General features: G+C 41.2%; 1 protein-coding gene and 1 long non-coding RNA gene across 2 annotated transcripts in view; one reads left to right on the top strand and one right to left on the bottom strand.

Annotated features, from left to right (window-relative positions):
* lin28b (lin-28 homolog B (C. elegans)) overlaps positions 1-22,706 on the bottom strand; it is a 68,150-nt gene that overhangs the window by 40,328 nt on the left and 5,116 nt on the right. The window lies entirely within an intron of this gene.
* On the top strand, positions 10,564-13,712 carry LOC134468633 (uncharacterized). Its single transcript, XR_010038867.1, has 3 exons — positions 10,564-11,146; positions 12,655-12,787; positions 13,608-13,712. It is a non-coding gene; the product is annotated as an uncharacterized LOC134468633 (long non-coding RNA).

Here is a 22,706-nt window from a genome sequence, read left to right on the forward strand (position 1 = left end):
AGTATATTTCGCAACTCGCAGCGTGAGTTCTACGGATGTATAAAATAGAAAGCCAAACACGGCTGCTGTAGGGCTACTGAACGTCTGACTTGTGACTTACCACATTGAAACATATATTTTTTGTTGTAGCCTACATTGCCAGATCATTCCAAGACCATGTGAGAGCATTGTTCTGGCGGCAGAATTTATAAATAGATCGCCGAACACAACGTGCTTCTGAACAAAGTAAACAATTGTTTCACTGAACAACATTTAAGAGAGAAGATAAAATAACTCTCTAGGACATTTTATTATCCTCAAAATGATGCAGGATCCATTCTGTAGTAGCCTACAGTAGTTGTAGCCTCTCTTCGCAACTCCTGCTTTGTGTGCCTACCTGCGTGGTCGCTGGTGGCGCACGACAAGTTACAAAAAATGTGGGGTGCACGACGTCGCGCCACGGCAGCTCGCGCCACGGCAGCTCGCGCCACGGCGTGTGACGTCATTTTGGGTCACGTGACGGCGCGCGCCATCGTCGCGAGTGAAGTATGAAGGAGGGTAGCGCCAGTCACGACAAGTATGAATCCCCCTTTAGTCAGAGAGTGAGCAGCCTTTAATGTTGTGTGCTGATAAACAGTTAATTAATAAACCTTTTGGACGTCTTATACACTATCGGACTCCGGAATCGGACTCCGGAATCGGATCCATTTCTGTCAACCAAATACAGAAAAAACAATTCAGTATCATCAAATTGGTTTCTCATCTTTACGTTGCCTCATTAGAACACCTTTTACATGAAAATACTTGTCTTAAAGCAACACTACCATTTCTACAAATTTGCTCATTTTAGACCCCTTCTCCTTCTTTCACCATTCTTCTGCTCTTTCAACCATCCTCTTAGTTTGGTGATACTATTTCTATGTACAAGCTAGCAATTATCATTGAGTCTTTATGGATAGCTAGCTGCTAGGACCCATACTGGGTACATTCCAATATGCAACCTTGCGTCCTCCACTTGGGCTTGTGGCCTCACGTTTTGCTGTTGCCCCGCCTCAGTGAAGAGTTTCCCCACTGTCAGCCCAGCCAAAACAGTTTTTGGGGGACTATTCTTCATTTCTCATTCCGTTTGAAAATGAGAAAATGACTTTACACTTGAGCTTTTGCGAGATATTGAAATATAATGCTGTTGTCAGTGATGTCATGACAACGTATTACTTCCTGGTACGAGGCCACAAGCACAAGTGGAGGACACATGGTCGCATATTGGAACGCACTCACTATTCGATGCTATATGCTAGCTTTGAGGCACAATTTGCACTGCCAGACTCAGAAAGCGGCAAGAAGTAAAGGGAGGAAAGGTAAAATTCAATTACTTAACTCAAGGGGCGGTGTAAAATGGGCTTATTTCCATAAATGGTATAGTATTGTTTTAATGCATTTGGTCTGGGTATCAGATGGAATCTGTTAGCATACACCCTGATTTCAATGAAAATTGTATCTGCACATGCACATGCACATGCACGTGCACACTAAGGGTCGACCGATATATCGGCCGGCCGATATATCGGGCCGATATTTGCGTTTATTAAGTGTATCGGTATCGGCCGATACGCATGCGGTTTTGGCCGATACGCCCACCCCGAGATTTTGACTACAGACAGGCAGCTCTGTGTTGCTAGCAGACCCGTAATGCACGCTGCTGCGTCACCCCTCCCCCACTCATGGAGTAAAGTAAACAGCCTTGCAGATTGCCACAAAGTTTTAGACTTTCAGATGCATCCTATTTTAATGTGGACACTGAATAACATGCAATGTGCATGTAATAGGCCTAAAGGGAGAATGTTTAAGCTCCATCCATTTTCTGTACTGATTTTGATTCCCTGGTTCATTGCTCAGTCAATAATCACCACCATTTGGCATCTTTTACCTACCGTTGTAACTGAGTGTCTACCGGCATATGTTTCAGTGTCTAATTTCCACCGCCTTTCAAAACGCGCCTTTCAAAACGCGCATTTCATACCGTCATTCATTTATCAACTTCAATCTGTTTTAGCGACATCTAATAGGTAGCAAACGTCACTTGTAAACTGGCTGAATTAAAATATTGTAAAACATTTCTGTAGCCTTTAACTCACCAGCATGCAGACTGCATAATTTGCCATAACTCTTACCTAACGTTGTAACAAATGCCTTCCAGCATGTTTCAGTGTAAAATTCCACCGCATTTCAAAATGCGCATTTCGTAGCGTCATTAATTTATCAACTTCCATCTGTGTAGCGATCTCTAATGAGTAACAAACATCACTTGCAAACTGGCTGTTTCAATTCATAGACGTTTATTTGGTTAGAAATACTGTGCAAAACATTTCTGTAACATTTAACAGACCAGGTCACCTGCATGCTGCCACTTCCTCGTTCAGCAACAAGTGAATGTTCCAATCTGTGTAAAATAGAGGGGTGTCCGCCATTTGGCGGACCAAACCATTTTGAACAGGGGTGTTTTTACTGGTGGGATTCTTTGTATGAAAATAAGAAAATGGTTTTACTTGTCTATGTGTTTTGCTTGCATTTCTTTGGTTTGTTATTTTGGGCTTTTGTTTGTTATTTATTTGATTTGATTTATTTTGTGAAAGGCCCTAGTAAATCAAGTACACCTATAGGCCTACAGGTGAAAAAAATATGCATAAATATTTAAACCCATAATAATCTTGGTCATCCCCAACATTTTTCAAATTTACAGTCAAGCTCCATGCTATTGTACCACTGTCAAGCCACAGTCCTTTGAAATTGTAATGCCTTACGTATACCTTAGGTGGCTATAATACTGTATAGGCTACAGATGCTTGAAAAACTAGTCTGCTTTGTACATGACAGTTATTTTCCTGTTATTCATGTTATGGTGTGATGAAAAGGTGATGGGATAGGATTTTTTAAAAATGATACAGTAGATACAGATTTTTGTCATTTTTAACACTTTTTTAACAATATCGGCATCGGCCGTATCGGGTATCGGAAATCGGGTATCGGCCAAGGGTGATGGAAAAAATATCGGTATTGCATCGGCCATTAAAAAACCTGTATCGGTCGACCCCTAGTGCACACACACACACACACACACATCTTCAATTCTCTTACTACATCCTGCCCCCTTGCATACTAAGGCTGGGTTTAAAAAAAAACATAAAGTGATACAAATCCTCTCCAATTTCAGATTGGTTTTATGGCTCAATAATTAGATAACCGGTTTCTTCTGGAACTTCTTCATGCTACCTGCACATAAGATTTTGTTTATTTATTGGTTGGTGTAGTTGTTTGTTAGTATTAATAGCCTAACTCAAGAAGATATAGATAGATTTTGGTTTGAAGTTTTTGGGAAGGTTGGAATCTGCATAATTAGAACTTATTCGTTTTTGGCATGCTTGTTACATTACATTACATTACATTAGTATTTAGCAGACGCCTTTGTTCAAAGCGACTTACAAGGAGCAATTTAAACAAGGAGCTTGTGCTTGTCTGTCTTTGGTTTTGGTATGGGGGCACTTTGTTGGATGAAATGTCTGTATATATTTCAAATATTTTATTTTACTTTTTAAAATCTGTCTTATTTTCTGTCATTCTGTGTAATTGTTCGGGTCTGTCTTAATGTGTCTCTTCTCTATCTGACCTAAGTGAATTTTGACAAATGTCTGGTGAGTAAACAGAATTGAATTTGGCAATGATGCAGATCCAGATAGGCTACATAATATAGCCAATAGGGAATAATAGAGCCCTGAAAAACCTCTTTGTCCTCAGATATGTATCACAAGACTGCAATTTCAACATAAACATGGTCCCGATACAATGCATGACCAAAGTAACAAAGTAATGCATTGTACCATATTAAGACTTGTGAGAAGATTGCATTGTGACCTTGTGAATTGGATTTGTATTTATTTCGTTTGTTTTCTTGGGCTGTCAACAGACTGAACATGGATTCAAAGAGAAAAAAGCCACGTACATTCAAATGTTGTCAGTTGTGGAAAAAAGTGCAAATGTATGAGGCGTTTTCGTGTTCACATTTTCATAACTGTGTATGGTTTTCTATTCTTTTTCAACATTACATAATTTCCTATAACGAAATTGTAAATTTCAACCTTAAAAAGTCTAAAATGAACCCTTCAACATTGGTATTATTAATTCACATGAATTGTTCACAGAAGACGTATTTTGCTCAACTTACCGTTTATGCCTAAATGCATTGCTGTTCCACTGCCACCAAATACTGACAGTCAAATAATAACTTTTAGATTGCGTTAATTAGAAAACAATTAATGAGACTGAGATAAAATGTATACCGAATTGATAAATAGGAATCTAATGCTGATTTTCAACAATTCAGCTAACAGCATTCTAAACCTTTTAAGTTTACAGCAAAAACGGTGGAGATTTAGTGAAATTATCCCAAAAGAAAATATATCAGTGAAGAATGCAGTTTGAACTGAACAACATAAATATTATAATATAAGAGGCATTTTCTTGGTGACCAATTATGGAATGGATGTTTCCATGTGTTACTATAAATGTATTGGCTACTTTTTAAACTGTTTTATTCGTTTTGTTTTAATTTAATGAATAATTTATTTGTGCATGGAGTCTCTAGTTTAGTGGAGTAGCTCTAATTTATTAAATGTAATTTAACTGCATATTTTACATTTTAGCAATTCTATACATATGACAAAATAAAACTCCTTGTATCCTTGTAAATCGCATCAGGCCGACACCAAATTATTTAAATGGGTGGCATCAGTCCAGATTTAAGGGGACCCTATTGAAAATGAGATGTCACATCTCAAGAGGCACTTCCCGTAAATAAAAAAATAAAAAAATCATTCTATACACATGACACAATAAAATCCTTGTATCCTTGTAAATCTCACCATGCACAGACACCAAATGATGTAAACGGGTGGCATCAGCAATGGCCGTAGATTCATCAGGTTGCTGCATCATTAGCATAATGTTTCACATTAGCATGAAACAGCTTTGAAACGAATGACAAGCCGCCCACGGGAAAGCTGCAATACATTTATGCGGCAGTTTGTCACTCTTGTGTAACACACACACACGAGCAAAAACAATCCTTCGCTTTATGATGATGATTTACATGCATAAAAACAGTGTGGCCAGAAACTGCTAAGAGCAAGCAGTGCTAAACCTGTAAGTACCTCTTCTTGCCCATGTTTATGAGTGGCCATTACTTTCAAGCGCTCTCTCGCCAACCACACACACTTGCCCCATGCTGAGAAGTTCCATCAAATCTTACAACCTTCTAAGAACAGAAATTCAGGAAAACACCCTCACCCTCCCAATCCTAATGACACACACACACGCACACGCACACGCACATGCATACGCATACGCACACACACTCACAGGACAGCACGCATGCACACACACTTACACACACACACTCTCACAGGACAGCATGCATGCATGCATACACACACATGCGTTTCCAGTCACCTCTGTGAGAACTTGACTATGCCCAGTGAAATGTTGAGAAAGACATGGCCCCTCCTACTTGTTGCCGTAAAATTCCTCTGATACTTCTAACTGATTCTCAATTAACCTTCACATGCACACCAGGGCTTGACACTGGCACCAGCCAACCGGCCAAATGCTGGTAAAACTTGGCTGTGGCTAGTAATACTTTCAGTGTCACTAACCAATTTGGCTGGTAGCTTATTCCTTGGTCTGACATGCCACATAGTATGTATCATAGTACCCTATATTCTGTTGTTTGCCCCTTGTGTATCAATTGTTTGTATTAAAGTTCAAGAAAAAGCTCAGTAATTCTTTCTATTTGCTTAATAAACGCCCATGTTGAAAGCTCATCTTGCTGTAACACATCATTTTCTGAGGTTAGACGTACACCATCACGATAAAAAAAAACAAAACAAAAAACAATATTAAATGTATGGCTAGTAGAAAGGCTGAATGGCTAGTGACTAGGGGAAATCACTAGCCACACCGGCCAGTGGGTGAAAAAGTTCATGTCAAGCCCTGATGCACACACACACGCATACACACAGACGCACGCCACGCGCACACACACACACACACACGTGCGCGCGCGCGCGCCAGTTGCTCGACTTTCTCAATCACACACACCTCCTTCACACACCTCCATCTCTTTTTCATCATACCCACATAGGGTGATGACCACCTGCTAATACGTCCAAGGGGGGACAAAGGGTATGATTCTAAGGAACATTGTGGGACAGACCCTGGCGTGCACGCGCACTCACGTGCCACCAACATTTTTTATTATTTATTTTTTATTAATATTTTATTATTATTATTTTAGTATTATTATTATGTTTTTTTTCCATAGTGATGTATCCCTGACCCTAACCCCCCATCTATGTCGTGTGGCCTTATAGGCCTATGCCACAAGGCATGGATAACAGTAACAGGTACCTATTAACCTATACATTGTGGATATGGCATTTACGATATCATGCAACCAATGTGTATTTTTTTCCTTCTAAATACTGCAAATATATTATAGCCTATAGATAAAGTGTCATCAGTGCTTAACCCCCACAATCAATAAATAGGCAACAACTTTTAGACAATTTGGACATTGTCAGAAGACTGCATGTGAAACAATAAGTGAACAATTTCAATGTGCATCTTGTGCATCAGTGCAGTTTTTGGTAGCTCATGAGGACGCATAGGCTATTGTACACCTTTAAGGACCTGTAGCCTACATTTAAAAAATAATAATTTTATCTTCCACACACCGCGCTCTTCCGTCTTGTTGGTGCGTCTCTGAAGTAATCTAGTAGTAGGAAATGGATCGCACTCATTTTTTCTTCTTTCTTGTTGTTTTCTTTTTATTTTAACATTGCAGGGACTGACATGACAGACGTTTCGGCTGCACAGAGCCTTCTTCAGTGTCAAAATGATAATTTTAGCAAGCTACAACATCACAGCATTTGAGGGAAACACTTCAACATTTGGATGTAGCAATTCTTAGCTGACAATTCCTGCTCGTATGTTTATTCTGTTACAAATGAAAGGGGGGGTTGTAATGGATGCAGGGTGGCACATGTAGTTGAAATATCTAGTTCTCTACTGTGAATTACAGCATGGGTAAAAAGCTTGCATACAATAAACCAACCTAGGTAACAGTCCCTGCTTCACTGACGCATTCTGTGGCAAACGTTATGGACTAGTGTCTGTTTTCACATTGATCTAAGGTGACACAGTGTTGATGAACTCTCCTAACTGGTCAAAAAGTCAGCCTACATTTCCCTCGCGTAGCGATGCGCACGTTGCATCGGTATTAAGAATTGCCACTACTCGCGGTTAGCTTTCATAATATAGAACGCATAACAAGGAAGAATAGGTCGGTTTGCTGTTATGGCAAGGTGTTAATAAGTAACATGGAACGAAGTAATATCCCACCTCTGACTTGCTTAGATGCAGGTGGTTCTTGCAACCCCTGTGGGACTAGGTCTCAGGGATTGAGAAACTGTTTTTTTGCCCTTTCTTTTCTCGAGCACACTTGATTATGCAGAACAAACTGTCAATTTGCGGGACGCATGATTTGGGCTTCAAACGCTGTACACGCACGCGCTACGCGGGACAGGTGGTCACCCTACACCCACAGACCTGCCTTTACAATTTACACACTTTCTCTCTCTTTCTCCGTATCTGTCTCTGTCTCTGTCTCTCTCTCTCTATCTATCTCTTTCTTTAGCAATAGACATAGTTTTGCATCTATCTTTGTATCTGCCTTTTTTTAGCAATAAACAGAGTTTTGCATCTCTCTGTATCTGTCTTTCTTTAGAATAGTTTATCTCTCTAAAACACCTCCTTCACCTCAAAATTATGCACCGTCTTCACCTTATATGGCCGTTTTTTTTCCTTCCAGGAAGTCACGTGACAGATTGTAGACTTTTTTCTGCCACCCCCTTTCTCTCTTGTTCAGTCTCAGTCACTTAGTCACTCTCTCTCTCTCTCTCTCTCTCTCTCTCTCTCTCTCTCTCTCTCAATACATCTCTCTCTATACCGCTGTCTCTGTCTCTCTCTCACACACATACTTTTTTTCTCTCCCCTCTCTTTCTTCATCTCTCTCTCTCTCTCCCTCCCTCTCGATCTCTCTCTCTCTCTCTCTCTCTCTCTCTCTCTCTCTCTCTCTCTCTCTCTCTCTCTCTCTGACTTACGCCCACTCTTTCCCTCCCTTTCCTCCCCTGTCTTTCTCCCTCACTCACTGCCTCATTCACTCACTCACTAGCTTGCTCGCTCATTCAGACACACACTCTTTCCCTGCTTCTGTCCTTCTCCCTAGCTCCCCCCCCCACCCCTCTCTCTCTCACACACACACACACACACAGGGAGAACGGTGGTGGGGCAAAGAGAGAGGAATAGTGAGCGAGTTAGAGAGAGGGGGGGAGAGAGAGCTAGAGAGAGAGAAAGAGAGAGAGAGCGATAGAGAGAGTGAGCGAGTTAGAGCTAGAGAGCGAGAGAGAGAGAGAAAGAGAGAGAGAGAATGAGAGAGAGCTAGAGAGAAAGCTAGAGAAAGAGAGAGAGCTAGAGAGAGAGAGATAGGTGAGAAAACTAGAGAGAGAGAAAAGAGATGGGCAAATACTAAGGAGAGAGAGAGAGAGAGAGAGAGAGAGAGAGAGAGAGAGAGAGAGAGAGAGAGAGAGAGAGAGAGAGAGAGAGAAAGAAAGAAAGAAAGAAAGAAAGAAAGAAAGAAAGAAAGAAAGAAAGAAAGAAAGAAAGAAAGAAAGAAAAAAAGAGAAAGAGAGAGAGAGAAAGAGGGAGGGAGAGAGAAAGAGAGAGAGCTAGAGAGAGAGAGAGAAAGAGAGAGAGCTAGAGAGAGAGAGGGAGAGCTAGAGAGAGCTAGAGAGAGAGAGAGAGGGATGGAGAGAGAGAGGAGGAGTCCCTGTGTGGCAGAGACAAAGCCAGATACTGGCTATCTGCAGTTAGCGAGGGGAGGAGTCCGCATGCCAAACGGTGAAACAGCCCTGAGGTTAATCTCTCTAGGGGCCCACTTCAACCCCGCCAACACACACACACACACACACACACACACACACACACACACACACACACACATAGAGACAGATGGACACACAGACACACGTGCGCGCACACACACACACACACACACACACACACACACACACACACACACACACACACACACACACACACACACACACACACACACACACACATTTAGGCTACATGTATACATAGTTAGGCACGGACACACACAGGCACGGACACACACAACTCACAGACACACACAGAGTAACGCGTACACACATATGCACACAGTTAGGCGCACTCTCACATAGGCACGCGCACACACACACACACACACACACACACACACACACACACACACACACACACACACACACACCAGAAGTTGTAAAACACACACTAAGTCACATAAAAGGAACACACCTTCACCTCACACAAACACGTTCTCATAGTAACCTTTCACACAGATGGACTATACAAAGAGAAAGATGATGAACCTACGTTGCAACACATAAACAAGTTTCTGTGTGTGTGTGTGTGTGTGTGTGTGTGTGTGTGTGTGTGTGTGTGTGTGTGTGTGTGTGTGTGTGTGTGTGTGTGTGTGTGTGTGTGTGTGTGTGTGTAGCTAGCATACAGATGGGTGCATGTGTACATTATTTTGCTCCTTGCACATGCACACGCATTAGAGAAAAAAACAGTGAAGTACAAGATTTTTAAAATGCTCATCTAATCTACAACACAACCCATAACAACAAGCCGCCATTGTGAAGGCATCATTATCCAGACGCATTACCAAGGCACAATTACTCTCTCTCTATTTTGCTCTCCTTCTCTGTGCTAATCACACACACACACACACACACACACACACACACACACACACACACACACACACTCACACTCACACACACACACACACACACACAGGGATGAGGCATCACACACCAAAACAACAAACAAACAAGAAATTCCTGACGAGTAAAAAAAAACTGCCACAAATAAACATATGCACACAACACAGTCTTTCTGCCAAAAGGTCTCTCTCTCTCTCTCTAAATGCAGTAGGTGGTTGCGGCAGGCCCATTCTGTATTCAGGATAACACAAACACGCACGCACACACACAAACACGCACGCACACGCACACACACGCACGCACACATACACACACACACACACACACATACACACACACAAACACACACACACACACACACACAGAAACACACACACGTGTAGCCGTTAGCATATCTCTCCAGTGCAACTGGCTGAGTGCCGCACACAATGCCGCTACATATTCATAAAACAGTCACATGTTCATATGGAAATCTGTAGGGCTGCACGATTATGGAAAAAAATCATAATCACGATTATTTTGGTCAAAATCATAATCACGATTATTAATCACGATGTTATGATTTTTAAAAAAATCTGCAAAAATCAATCAAGATGAAATATAACCAAGAATGAATAACATACGGGATGAGCAAAATAAAATGAATTGTACTAATTATGTTAAGGCAACAGCATGAAACTTAAAGGTCCCATGGCATGAAATCTTCACTTAATAAGGTTTTTAGACCTTAAAATGAGTTCCTGTGGCCTCCTTAAGTCACCCCAGGGGTTAACATTTTCATAAGGTGTTTACTGAGCTGTCCTGCATTCGGTCAAGATTTGAAAAAAGGCGCGTCCAGGTGGCGCGCTGATTGGGCCTTCCCTTCTCTACGTAGCAGAGGGAAAAATGATCAACGCCCTGTTTCTGGGATCCACCAATAGAGCTAGACACTGTTTCCACCCACTATGGATTGCCCGCCCATCACATCAGCAGAGAAGAGCAAGTTCAACAGACAAGAAAAATGGCGGCGCCTAAGCAACTGAAACATGGAGGATGTGATAATATGGGGAAAAGCCTGTTTTCACTGCATATGGGAGAGCCCCTGAAGACACAATGGCTTGGTTTTATTTACCCAAATAATTTGCCAACGAAACTACCGAAGGCGTTGTTTGTGGGAAGCATTTTCGGGACGAGTGTTTCCACAATTTGGGACAGTACAGGGCCAGGTTCGCACAGCATGACATGGATCCGTACCAGGTCTCCCTGCGGGATCCGCAAGCTCCGAACAAGTAAGTGAATGGATTATAAATAGTGTTAATGACCAGATTACTTCATTTTGCTATGCTATGGGTGCCACCCATTAGCGTTGCAATAGCTATCTTGGCTATGTGCAGCTAGCACGAACAATTTCCTGGACCAATGGTACTCTGCGCTACAAACACACCAAAAGCAAGCATTACGCTCTGATCAACTGAGTTTAGTCTGACTGTGAAGTATAACGTTCCCGGTGTAAATTTAAACACATGACCAGATTACTTAATTTTGCTATGCTACGCGGGTGTCACCCATTATAAAGGCTATCTTGGCTATGTGCAGCTAGCACGAACAATTTCCTGAACCATGGTACTGGTACTCCGCCCTACAAACACACCAAAAGCAAGCATTACGCTCTGATCAACTGAGTTTAGTCTGGAAAATGACTGTGAAGTATAACATTAACACCCGGTGTAATCTCTGCTCTGACCTCGAAACCATAAATGAATGTAGCTTTCGTTCACTTTTCAAGAGGGACATGCACATTTTTGAACCATTTTGGCTACCGCTGGGAAATTACTCCAGTGCTATCAGGATGTTTCCATCAACAGTTGTCATTGAGTGTAAGAAGACACCGTGAATTGTTGTCGTTTTGCTATCGTGGAATCGCAATGCCTAAAGTACTGTATTTTTAACCAGATTATTATTTTCATGATGCATGTGTAACTACTGTATCGCAAGGGTTTTTGCACACTGTTGTGTGGGTTACGCGATGGGGTGTCATGGCTATGTGCCTGGTTTGAGTGTTTACAGTAGCAACGTAACTTGCTGGCTACCCTTGACACCCTCCTTGGCTTGCTTGTAGCACAGTTTTGAGCAGTCAGTCTTGGCTCGTCACGTCGTCAGTTTATCAAATGCTCGGATTTCGAACCACGAGATGTGTTATCTGCGTCTCGTTGAGTTTACCCATAGAACTAATACAATGTATTAATTCTATGGAGTTTACCAATACCCTTAGCCAGGCTCAAACTCGACTGTCGTGTGTCCGATTTTGACGTCAGGGTGCATACTTAAAAGATAATCGCAACTGTGAATATCCCTGCTCGCAACCACCGACACAATGCCTAATGGCAGTTGTTATGAATGTATAAGCTTACAATCACTAACACCCAGTGCTGTTACATCAGTGTTAGTGAGTGCATGCAGACACTCGCTGATAGCAATAGGGCCTATGTGTTGTAGTTGTCAGTACTACATTCATTTACCCACTACCCTCTTATAACGTGTGAAATAACCTAATAGTTATCATAATGTTATACCATGGATTCCTCCTATTTCCTTTGTGTGTCCACTTGAAATTGTGAACAAAGCTGGTTACTGGGGCAGTAATGCAAACATGTGTGCTTTCGTTTAGAAGACTCACTCTTTTGTCCCTCACAATGTCTTCTAACTATGCAGAACATGATGTGGCATAATGGGTGGGTGGGTGCATATTAGTGCATTGGGTATTTCTGAATCTCATTGAGTGTTGTTGTCTTCACAGGCCACCACAATAAGTGTACACGTTCAGACATATGGTTCATGGATGCTGCCTGCCAGACAGACTGCATTGCCACCTGGACTACAGCCACACCAGTTATCCTTGAAGACATTGCTGCCCCAGCCATGGAGTAAATGTATGTAGCCTACTGTATTTCCAACGTAGCTACTGTTGTGTAGCTTCAAAACGGTTCATTCATTTTTTCCCTTGGTTGTGTGATGATTAGTCATTCCACTATGTAAGTTACAGGTCAAAACATTTAACAGGTAATAAAACTGTATCAGGGTATGGTGCAGTCATTGATTGGAATCAGAAATATGACGACACTGTGCAGGTCTACTGAGCCACATCAGAAATTACACTGAAATATCCGGGGAAGATGACGGCATCTTATAGGCCTACAACATTTTGGTTTACTGACCAGTGAAAAATGCAGATTAGAGAGACTGCGCAAGTTTTTTTCCTCAAGCCATCCGCTTTTTAAATTGTTAAAAAAAAAAAACATGTGACTAATAACATTTTGAAGTGTTTCCATGCCATTTCTGCCTGTTCTGACTCACTTGTCTTTGAGTTTGAGAGCCTTATTGTGGATCATCAAGTTGTGTGCTTTAAATGGCAAGAAACACCTACCATCATATGTTCTTTCCACTAACTCCTGTCCTTCCTTGTGTTGCTTGTGGCCTTGAGATGACATTGCAAGATACATAATGTTGAATGGGGGAAAGTCCCACAAAAGTTGTTGTGCCTAGGCTGACTGCATATAACAGGGAAACTGAATTATTTTCTCCACGGATGGTGGGAATCAGGCCACAAGCACAAGTAGTGGACATGAGTTTGGATAATGGCGTGGATCCCTTCACTAGGCCCTCTGAAAACTTATGTTGTGAATGATATTTCTATATTTGCTTTACCATAAAATGTATAATCTGTTCACAAATTGTCTGTTGTACTTACAGATGGCTCTCCTCTACAATGAAAATTCAAACGAACAACCGGCCCTATGACTACCTGCAGGAGGTGTACCTTTCTTCAAAATTGCCAAGTGCATCAACCATCAAAAGATTAAGCCAACCTTTTGGTAAGTTTTCAAAAGAATGCATTCAATTCAACTCAATTTGACATAACATTTTTTATTGGCGTTACTTCAATAGCACATTAAGTCTACAAAATAGGAGAATTAGAATTCTAAACAATATGTGTGCTTTTTTCTGTATGTTTTGTGTGAAAAGGTTATGTTCATGTTCGTGGAACTCATTCTGGACAAGGTCTGGACAATGTTGGCGTTGGTGCAGTTCACAGACGAGCCAGCCAGATAAAGAGGTCACAGCTAGCCTTGTGTTGAGGTTCATGCGTACTGCAGTCTGAATCCCCGGTGTAGTGTCCTTCGTCATCAAGGAACTCAGCATGGATATGCACGACAACACGGGAATCACTGTTGGACTTGAAGCAGCTGGAAAAAAAAGAAAAGACAGTTGCAGAGATTGTTATTGCCGTCATTCTTTCACTACAATATTTGTCTTCAATAAATATGTTCCTATGGAATACTCTTGATGCTGTTGTAAATAAATGTTCACACTGCCTTTACATTGTCTGCATAATTGAATTAACAGCCCATGTGGGGGTGGGTGATCCTGCTATACAAGTTGTTACTCACTATTAAATTAAATCAAGTGTGCATCTCCTATTATAATGATCTGATAAAGATTAGAGATGGTAAAAGTTTCATCTTATTCACAGGTAGGCCCTACCTCTTTCTGAGGGCATTGACCACTGTATCAGTTTCCACACTAGCACCCACGCTTATTTATTTATTTATTTATTTTAAAAGGCAGTTCTATGATCGTGTTAGGTTTCTCGGGTAAACATGAGATAAGGCAGACACACATTTCACAATGGAAACACTTTGGTGGCAACTCCTGGGTAAATGTGATGCCAACAGGTAAGCTGGATCATTTCACAAATGTATACAAGCGAGAATACATGGAAAAGGGAAGGCTGACTATTCCGGTGCAGACATCAGTGCACATATTTCCCCCAAACAGACTGGTCAACAGTGTACAGGTACTGTGGTGTGATCAAATGCGGGAAGCACAATGATAGACCTCCTTGGGGAAGCATCTCCGATACAAAACGATGTTTGAAGGGGGTAAAAACAAGTCTTGGGTTCTGAAAATTACCCGCCTCGTTCATTAATAACACATTTATTTTACACTTGTAGCATCGTACCATAAATGAAGGACGTAGCATTAATGTACAGAACTAGTTCAACATGCTTTCCACACTGAGAAAGTTGCTGGGTTTCGACTTTCGAGACAGTGGAGTCGCGATGCCAGCAACGTACACACATAGCAAATGAGGTTGTGTAGAGTAGACTAATTATATGTAGGGCCTACTGTAAGTAAAAGAAGAATATTGTTTTTGATGTTCACTTGCAAGGTATTCTTCGCATGGTGAATACACTCGTTGCTGCTATAATAATTACCACCCAGTCACTGGCTACAACAGGGCTTTCAGACCTACCAAAAATGCAAATTCCAGCCATAATATCTCAAACTCACCCTTCGGAGACGTCCTGCGCTGAAGTCCATGAGCAGGTAGCTCTCTACATGTTTCATCTTCGGGTCAAATGCGTCAATTCCCCCTGTTGCTTGACGTGCCGTTGTGAAGAGCTATAGCTACCAGTTAGCAGCTAACAAACAAACACAGCTTCGTCGCCACCACCCACATGAGCTTGGTCCCGCCCCCACTCACCCATGGGACAAACCTCTCCCCTCCCTCCCACTCCTCCCTCCAAACTGACGCACTGGAGAAAGCGCTCAAATGAGTCCTTCTGCTAAGAGGCCAAAATGGCGTGTTTCAGCTTTATACTGAGAAAGCCTGCGGATATAACATCCTGACACCCCCGCAAGCCAATACAAAGCACCACAGGACCATGCCATGGGACCTTTATGTGGACAGATTTCTGTCCAGAAACACCAGCCTGTCAGTATGTTCTGGCTTCAAGGACGCTCTCAAAAGTAGGTCACTATTGCCACGATTAAATCACAATTAAAATCATGATTTCGATTTCACTATTTTATCACGATTTTGATTATTTTTCGATTAACTGTGCAGCCCTAGGCATCTGTCACCATGCCGCACGCACACAGTCATGGAGGAGCCTGCTGCATCTGGCCAACCAACACATGCTCAGTGTTGCCAGATTGGGTGGTTACCCGCCCAATTGGGCTGCTTGGGATGGCCGTCTGCAGGTAAAAAGGGGGAAAATTGGCCATTCAGCATTTTTTTTCCTGCAGTTTTATGCCCATATAAATCAATGCAATTTGTTGAAATTGGGCAGAATTTAGCGCATCTGGCAACACTGCACATGCTGTAAGTTAGCTCTCGTACACAGCAGTTAGCTACATTTAGCAGGAATACACTGCCCTATAAACTAAGGCAAAATGCAGTAACATTGCCAACATTGAAACAGAAAAAATACCTTTAAAGCGTTGGTAGTAAGTTGGATATTGCAAATTTGATATGGCATTAGCCTATCTCTAAAATGGGCATTGGACATTTAGATTTTGTCACAAGAAGGACAAAGGAGGTGTAATGAAGAGTGTTTTCAGTCTAAACTCAATATTGACAAAATATGTAATTACTGCACTTTGCCTTTGTAAGGCAGTACAGTTTCTGCAACTGCTAACGGGCGCATCAAGTGTCCAAACTTTTGAAAATCTCGCTCTCCTTAGGCAGGGTTGTTCATTGTACTAGAAATGTATGAACATAACTTCCTTACAAATTTTAGCAAATTTGATCTATCTGAAAGTGTGGCAAAATAGGCTTGACACTTTGAATTGCAGTAAATATGCTTTTTTTTAGGGAAATCTGTGAAAAGTGTGTTTTTAGGCTGTTTTGATCAAAACTAGAAAGGAGTCATTTGGAAGAATGCTACACTTCCTGTTGTGCCACCTGTTAACACGAATTTGCTAAACATTTGCAAAGGAGTAAAGCCCTCGGTATGCTTGCTGTAGGATACGCGTGCGCGGGCACGATTCGTGCATGAACGCGTTAACATGCATATTTAATGTCAAATTTGCACGCGTTAGACACGGCAACCAAACGTGTGCGTTACGTGCGATATCTTCAAACCCGCTGGAGGCGATCGCAAGAAAGACTGCACAGTTCCACGTGAGTGCTTCTGGTGAAAACGACGAAGGCAGCAAACTTTAACATATTATGAACATACGAAACATTGAAACATGTTATACACGAGCTTCCGAGACTGGATAATATCTACTTCGGATAGCAGATGAATGCACAATCGCATACCTGCCAACCTTTAAAAATGTTTTTGAGTAGCAACTTATCGCGGCGCGGCAATTCACGGCGCAACAACTTGGCATGGCAAAGCAACGGGGTCGTCGGCGGGCCCATCTGAGAGGCTACTTTGTTTTGCATAGTCTGCCCTACACCTAGGGTTGCCAAATGTCAACAGGGAAGATATGAGACTCTTCATTCAGGCAGGGGGGTGCTCCCCCAGAAAAAAATCCTTTTCTTAGATGCAATTTCCTGCATTTTAATGCATTTTAGCCTAACATCCCGTGTACAAAGTATCTGGCAAATAGTTTATCTTGCTCTTCACAGTACTTTGAACTACCATAATTTATTAAACTTTCATGAAAGATTTTTTTTTTTTTGTTTCACACCATAACACCAATAAAATGCTATGATATAGTGTGCTGGAATTCAGGCCTCTAAATTAACTTTACTGATCACCAGCCAATATTGCTGTTAATCTTACTAGTCAAACATACCACCAGTCTGGCTAGTAGGCCTAAGTGGCTATTAAGTTATCCTATGTACCAGCCAAACAGAGCATTTGGTCACTTGGGGGGTGTTAAGGAGCTGGAACTGAGTATGAAATTGAAGCATTTGCAGATTTTTTTTTTTTTTTTTGCTGAAGAAGGTACATGTAGGAAAATGTATAATTTGATTATAAAATACAGAGGCATTTCAGTGATTTTTATGAACAAAAAGTTGAATTGTAATGATTCTTACATCATCTCCCCCAATACTAATAAATGGTGATGTTGTCACCTACTGTGAAGAAGCATCAGCAGTAGAGAAAAAGATAAAGACAAGTGTTATCTAAGATAGGATAATATCAGGTTAATATTATTACCTTGGGGGCTAACATCAAAATCACACTTTCAGCATTCATTCAGTACAAAATGTGTCATGTAGTGGCTCTACTGAGGGACGGGGGCTAATGGCCAATGCTCTTGGAACTTCCACAGTAACTTTTGAGGGGCGCTTCTTTTTTTCACTTCTCTGCATAATAGTAGGCCTATCTACCCTCATCTGCCGTCATGAGTTGGCTATTGTTCACTGTTCGGCACATATATGATGATAGGATAATTGATTTTATTAATAGATTGCCATACCATACGTGATTACGGATAGTAGTCGTGGAGTGATGCATATTTGGTATGACGCACGACCTGTTACACCTGTTCACAGAATGGGCCATGACTCAGGGGGGAACAGTATTCCTATACGGTGTCATGGTAGGTTACGGATGTAGACCTACTCCGAGCACAACCGTTAGAACTATCGCTTTATTTTCTCGAGTTAAAATGATCCGGCGCAAAGGGAAACCGAATTTAGTTTCCTGCTAATCAGCTAATTTATAGCGCGGTCATCGACACATTTTCTCATTCAGAAGTAATCTTGTTTCGGTCCAATATCAAAACAAGCAACAACATATTGCCGTCAAATACGGCGAGTGAATCATTACGACAGACCTCGGCCTTTATTTATTTTCATAAGTTTAGGGATTTAGCAACTGGACGCAATTCACTATTCCCATACAGGCTACCTTTCTCAAAGTCCATTTACCTTTGAAACGGCGATTTTGACGGTGCTCACTTGTAAAACTACAGCGACAGTACCAAGATGGATAATACATGATGACAGGAGGAGGACACTTGTTTTCAGAGATTATAGGAGTAGGCTACATTAACCAGTCTCTCTGCTTGTGTGATTTCGAAGCAAACTTTCTGTCGGCACGCAGCTGATGCCTCGGCTCGAGAGGAGCGCAGCATAACAAATGAAGACATCCAAACTAGCGCTCTGATTGGTCAATATTCCCCCCCACACGTTGCTGGCCAATGGAAAGGCCAGCGCGAGACAATTGCAAGCAGAGCCATGTCTACGGCTCTGTCTGGTTGCAAGTCTATAGAGCAATTCATAAGGGCCCATGAACACACTTTGCTATTGGTTTTTCCCGTATTTTGAAGTGACACCGTCGTAGTTTGGTGTCAAAATCCGTATCTGCTGCACAAAATGCGTAATGGTCGGCAGGTATGCATTCGTTCGGCACTCGTCGACCATCTTGAAATGGTGCCCTTGAATCTGGCTGCACAGCAGCCCGTATTTGCAGACACTTGCCATGTTGACATATGGTGAAGGTGTTCCAATGTATTTCTTAAAGGGACATTGTGTGAGATTTTGACTTGTTTATTTCCAGAATTCATGCTACCCATTCACTAATGTTACCTTTTCCATGAATACTTACAACCACCATCAAATTCCAAGTATTCATTATGACTGGAAAAATTGCACTATTCATACATGAAAAGGGGGATCTTCTCCATGGTCCGCCATTTTGAATTTCCAGAAATAGCCATTTTTAGCTGCAAAAATGACTGCACTTGGGTCATACTAGAAAATATTAGTTTATTACTTAGTAAACTTGCATGAAAAAATCAAATTTGGCAATAGACAACCCAGTTTCAATGAGCAGCATAGTTGCAGTACCCCTTTTGACCATTTCCTGCACAGTGTACCTTTATATTTCTATGGACGATTTTCTCAGGTGATGCTCCCCCCCAATGCAGCGAAGCGTCACCATGGACAACATGCGGTAAGCTTCAGGAACTAGGGGCTCTAGTGCTTCACCCAGCTACAAATTAGCCCCAATTTCATCGGACAGGTTTTGGGATCTTGGTTCGTTTCCGAGACAGCCTTGACATAAGGGTATGTCCTCCTTGTTACTGTGAATAGCGTGCTGAAATATTCATGTGCCTATTCACTGGCGTGCATGCGCGGCCACACACACACACACACACACACACACACACACACACACACACACACACACACACACACACACACACACACACACACACACACACTCGCTCTCTCCTCTCTCTGTAAAAGTAACACACACACACACACACACACACACACACACACACACACACACACACACAAAAGGAACTCCTGCAAAAGGAACACACACACACACATTCGCTCTCTCCTCTCTTTGCAAAAGAAACACACCTACACACACCCACAGAAAGAACATGCACCTTCTGCTTACTGTTGCCTCATCATTATACTGTATATATCCATCTAGGGCTGCACGATATGGAAAAAAATCATAATCACGATTATTTTGGTCAAAATCATAATCACGATTCGTAATCACGATTCGTAATCACGATTATTAATCACGATTATTGGGGTTTTTTGGTAGATTTTTTTGAAAATTATAACAAGATGAAATATAACCAAGAATGAATTATACGTGATGAGCAACATGAAATGAATTGTAATAATTAGGCAATAGCATGAAACTTAAGGTGTACAGATTTCTGGCCAGAAACACCAGCCTGTCAGTATGTCCTGGCTTCAAGGACGCTCTCAAAGGTAGGTCACTATTCTTCTCTTCCCTTTCTTCACAGACTCTTTTCTGACGCCACATACAGTAACTCTCTCCCTCTCTCTCTCCCTCTTCCTCTCTCTCTCTCTCTCTGGTATTTGTCCATATCCATCTCCAACTTCATCTGAAGAGCTCCTTTCCAAAACGCTATATCCACCATTTTTGACATTTTGCATTTTAACATTGGAATTGACAGTTAAGAAGTCCTATAATCTATATGTGAATTCTTACCATTCAAATGTTTCCAGAACATACTTTTTAAACCTCTATAAAATGCATTTTGCAATGCAATTCAATGGAAAGCCCAATAGAAAAATGTCAATTTCCCAACATTCTATAAAATGGATATATCTCATTTTGGAAAAGAGCTCTTCATCTCCTCTGTGTCTCTATGCTACTGTGTAGCTGTATCTTCGTCATATCTGCGCACTCAGTGCTCTGATGAACAGCCGCTACATCCTACCCTGGCGTATGCACTTGGGGTGGGTATTGGCAAGGGGTTCACAATTCGATGTAGGGATGCAAATTATCGATTAATTCATTAATCATTAGTTGATAGCCTTATTGATCGACTTACGATTAATTGATAAGCGGCGGTTTCCCCCCGAAATCTCAATGTGTCTCGAAAAAAAACTACTAAATTTAAAAAAAATATATTAAAACTTGAGATAAAATACCACATTTAAATTAGTTCTATTTCAATTCTTTAATCCAAAGGCGTTTTAAATATTCCCACTTTTCACACCCCTGTTCACACACTCTTCACATGCCCATTTCACCTGGGTCTCTTATAGGTTGAATTGTCAATTGCGATACATTTTTTTAATCAATTAACACATTGATCGATTAAAGTCGATTAGTTGATTAATTGATTAATCGTTTGCATCACTAATTCGATGCGCATTACGATACACATGCCACGATGCGATACTATCACGATGCATTGCGATACACGTAATATTACGATACATTGCAATATTTACTTCATTCATTTTCTTTGTTCACCTTTGCCAACATTAAACTATAAAAATATAAATAAAAACTATGATAGATTATAAGTATAATAGGTTGCAAAAGGCAAATAATGCACTGTGCACTTTTTTGAAAGTCGCTTTGGTTATAAAGCGCCTGCCAAATGCAATGTAATGTAATGTAATAATGTAATAATAAAGTTTATAAAATAATAAACTAATAATGATGATTTGAAGCTTGGAAGCACCATCACACCATATCATGTGATTTTTTTCTGCACTAAAGGGTAACAGAACTTTGAAAGGAAACATCACAATACTGTGCCCTTGCATCGCGATTGCGGCATGCGTACCACGATTCGATTCAATATTGTCACAGCCCTAGTGTGCACAGTACATCCGTCTCTGCTGGAACACTGAGGAAATAGCACAGACATAGCACCTCCCAGAGCACCCTATACTTCTCTCATGTCACCCTCTCTCTTTCACCATCTCCTTTTCTCCATCTCTCCATCTCTCTCTCCATATACATCTCCCAAACACAGTCCCTTGTAGGGCTGCACAATTAATTGAAAATAATCGAAAATCGTGGTAAAATCATGAAATCGAAGACGTGATTTCAATCGCGATTTAATCGTGGCAATAGTGACCTGCCTTTGAGTGCGTCCTTGAAGCCAGATTATACTGACAGGCTGGCGTTTCTGGCCAGAAATCTGTCCACCGAAGTTTCATGCTATTGGCTTTACATAATTATTACAATTCATTTTATTTTGCTCATCCCGTATATAATTCATTCTTGGTTATATTTCATCTTGTTATAATTTTTTAAAAAATCTACCAAAAAAAACCAATAATCGTGATTACGAATCGTGATTACGAATCGTGATTATGATTTTGACCAAAATAATCGTGATTATGATTTTTTTCCATATCGTGCAGCCCTAGATGGATATATACAGTATAATGATGAGGCAACAGTTTGTTGTTGTTATAATTTTCAACAAAATCTGCAAAAAATCAATAATCGTGATTAATAATCGTGATTACAATTTTGACCAAAATAATCGTGATAATGATTTTTTCCATGATCGTGCAGCCCTAGTCCCTTGTTTCATTACTTTTTGTCTTTACCACCACCCTCTCCCTTCTCTCCCCCCTCGTTCAATCCTTCATCTTTTGTTTTTCCCTCCTTTGCTCACTCTTTCTATCGCTTTCCGACATATTTCTCTCTCTCTCTCTCTCTCTCTCTCTCTCTCTCTCTCTCTCTCTCTCTCTCTCTCTCTCTCTCTCCATCTTTCCTTTCCTCACCCTGTCTCTCTGACCCAGCTTCATTCCAATTGACTGGGCTGCGGCTCGCACTCAATCAGTCTCCT

This window comes from Engraulis encrasicolus, chromosome 18 (assembly GCF_034702125.1).
Source record: "Engraulis encrasicolus isolate BLACKSEA-1 chromosome 18, IST_EnEncr_1.0, whole genome shotgun sequence".
In the NCBI taxonomy this organism is placed as follows: domain Eukaryota; kingdom Metazoa; phylum Chordata; class Actinopteri; order Clupeiformes; family Engraulidae; genus Engraulis; species Engraulis encrasicolus.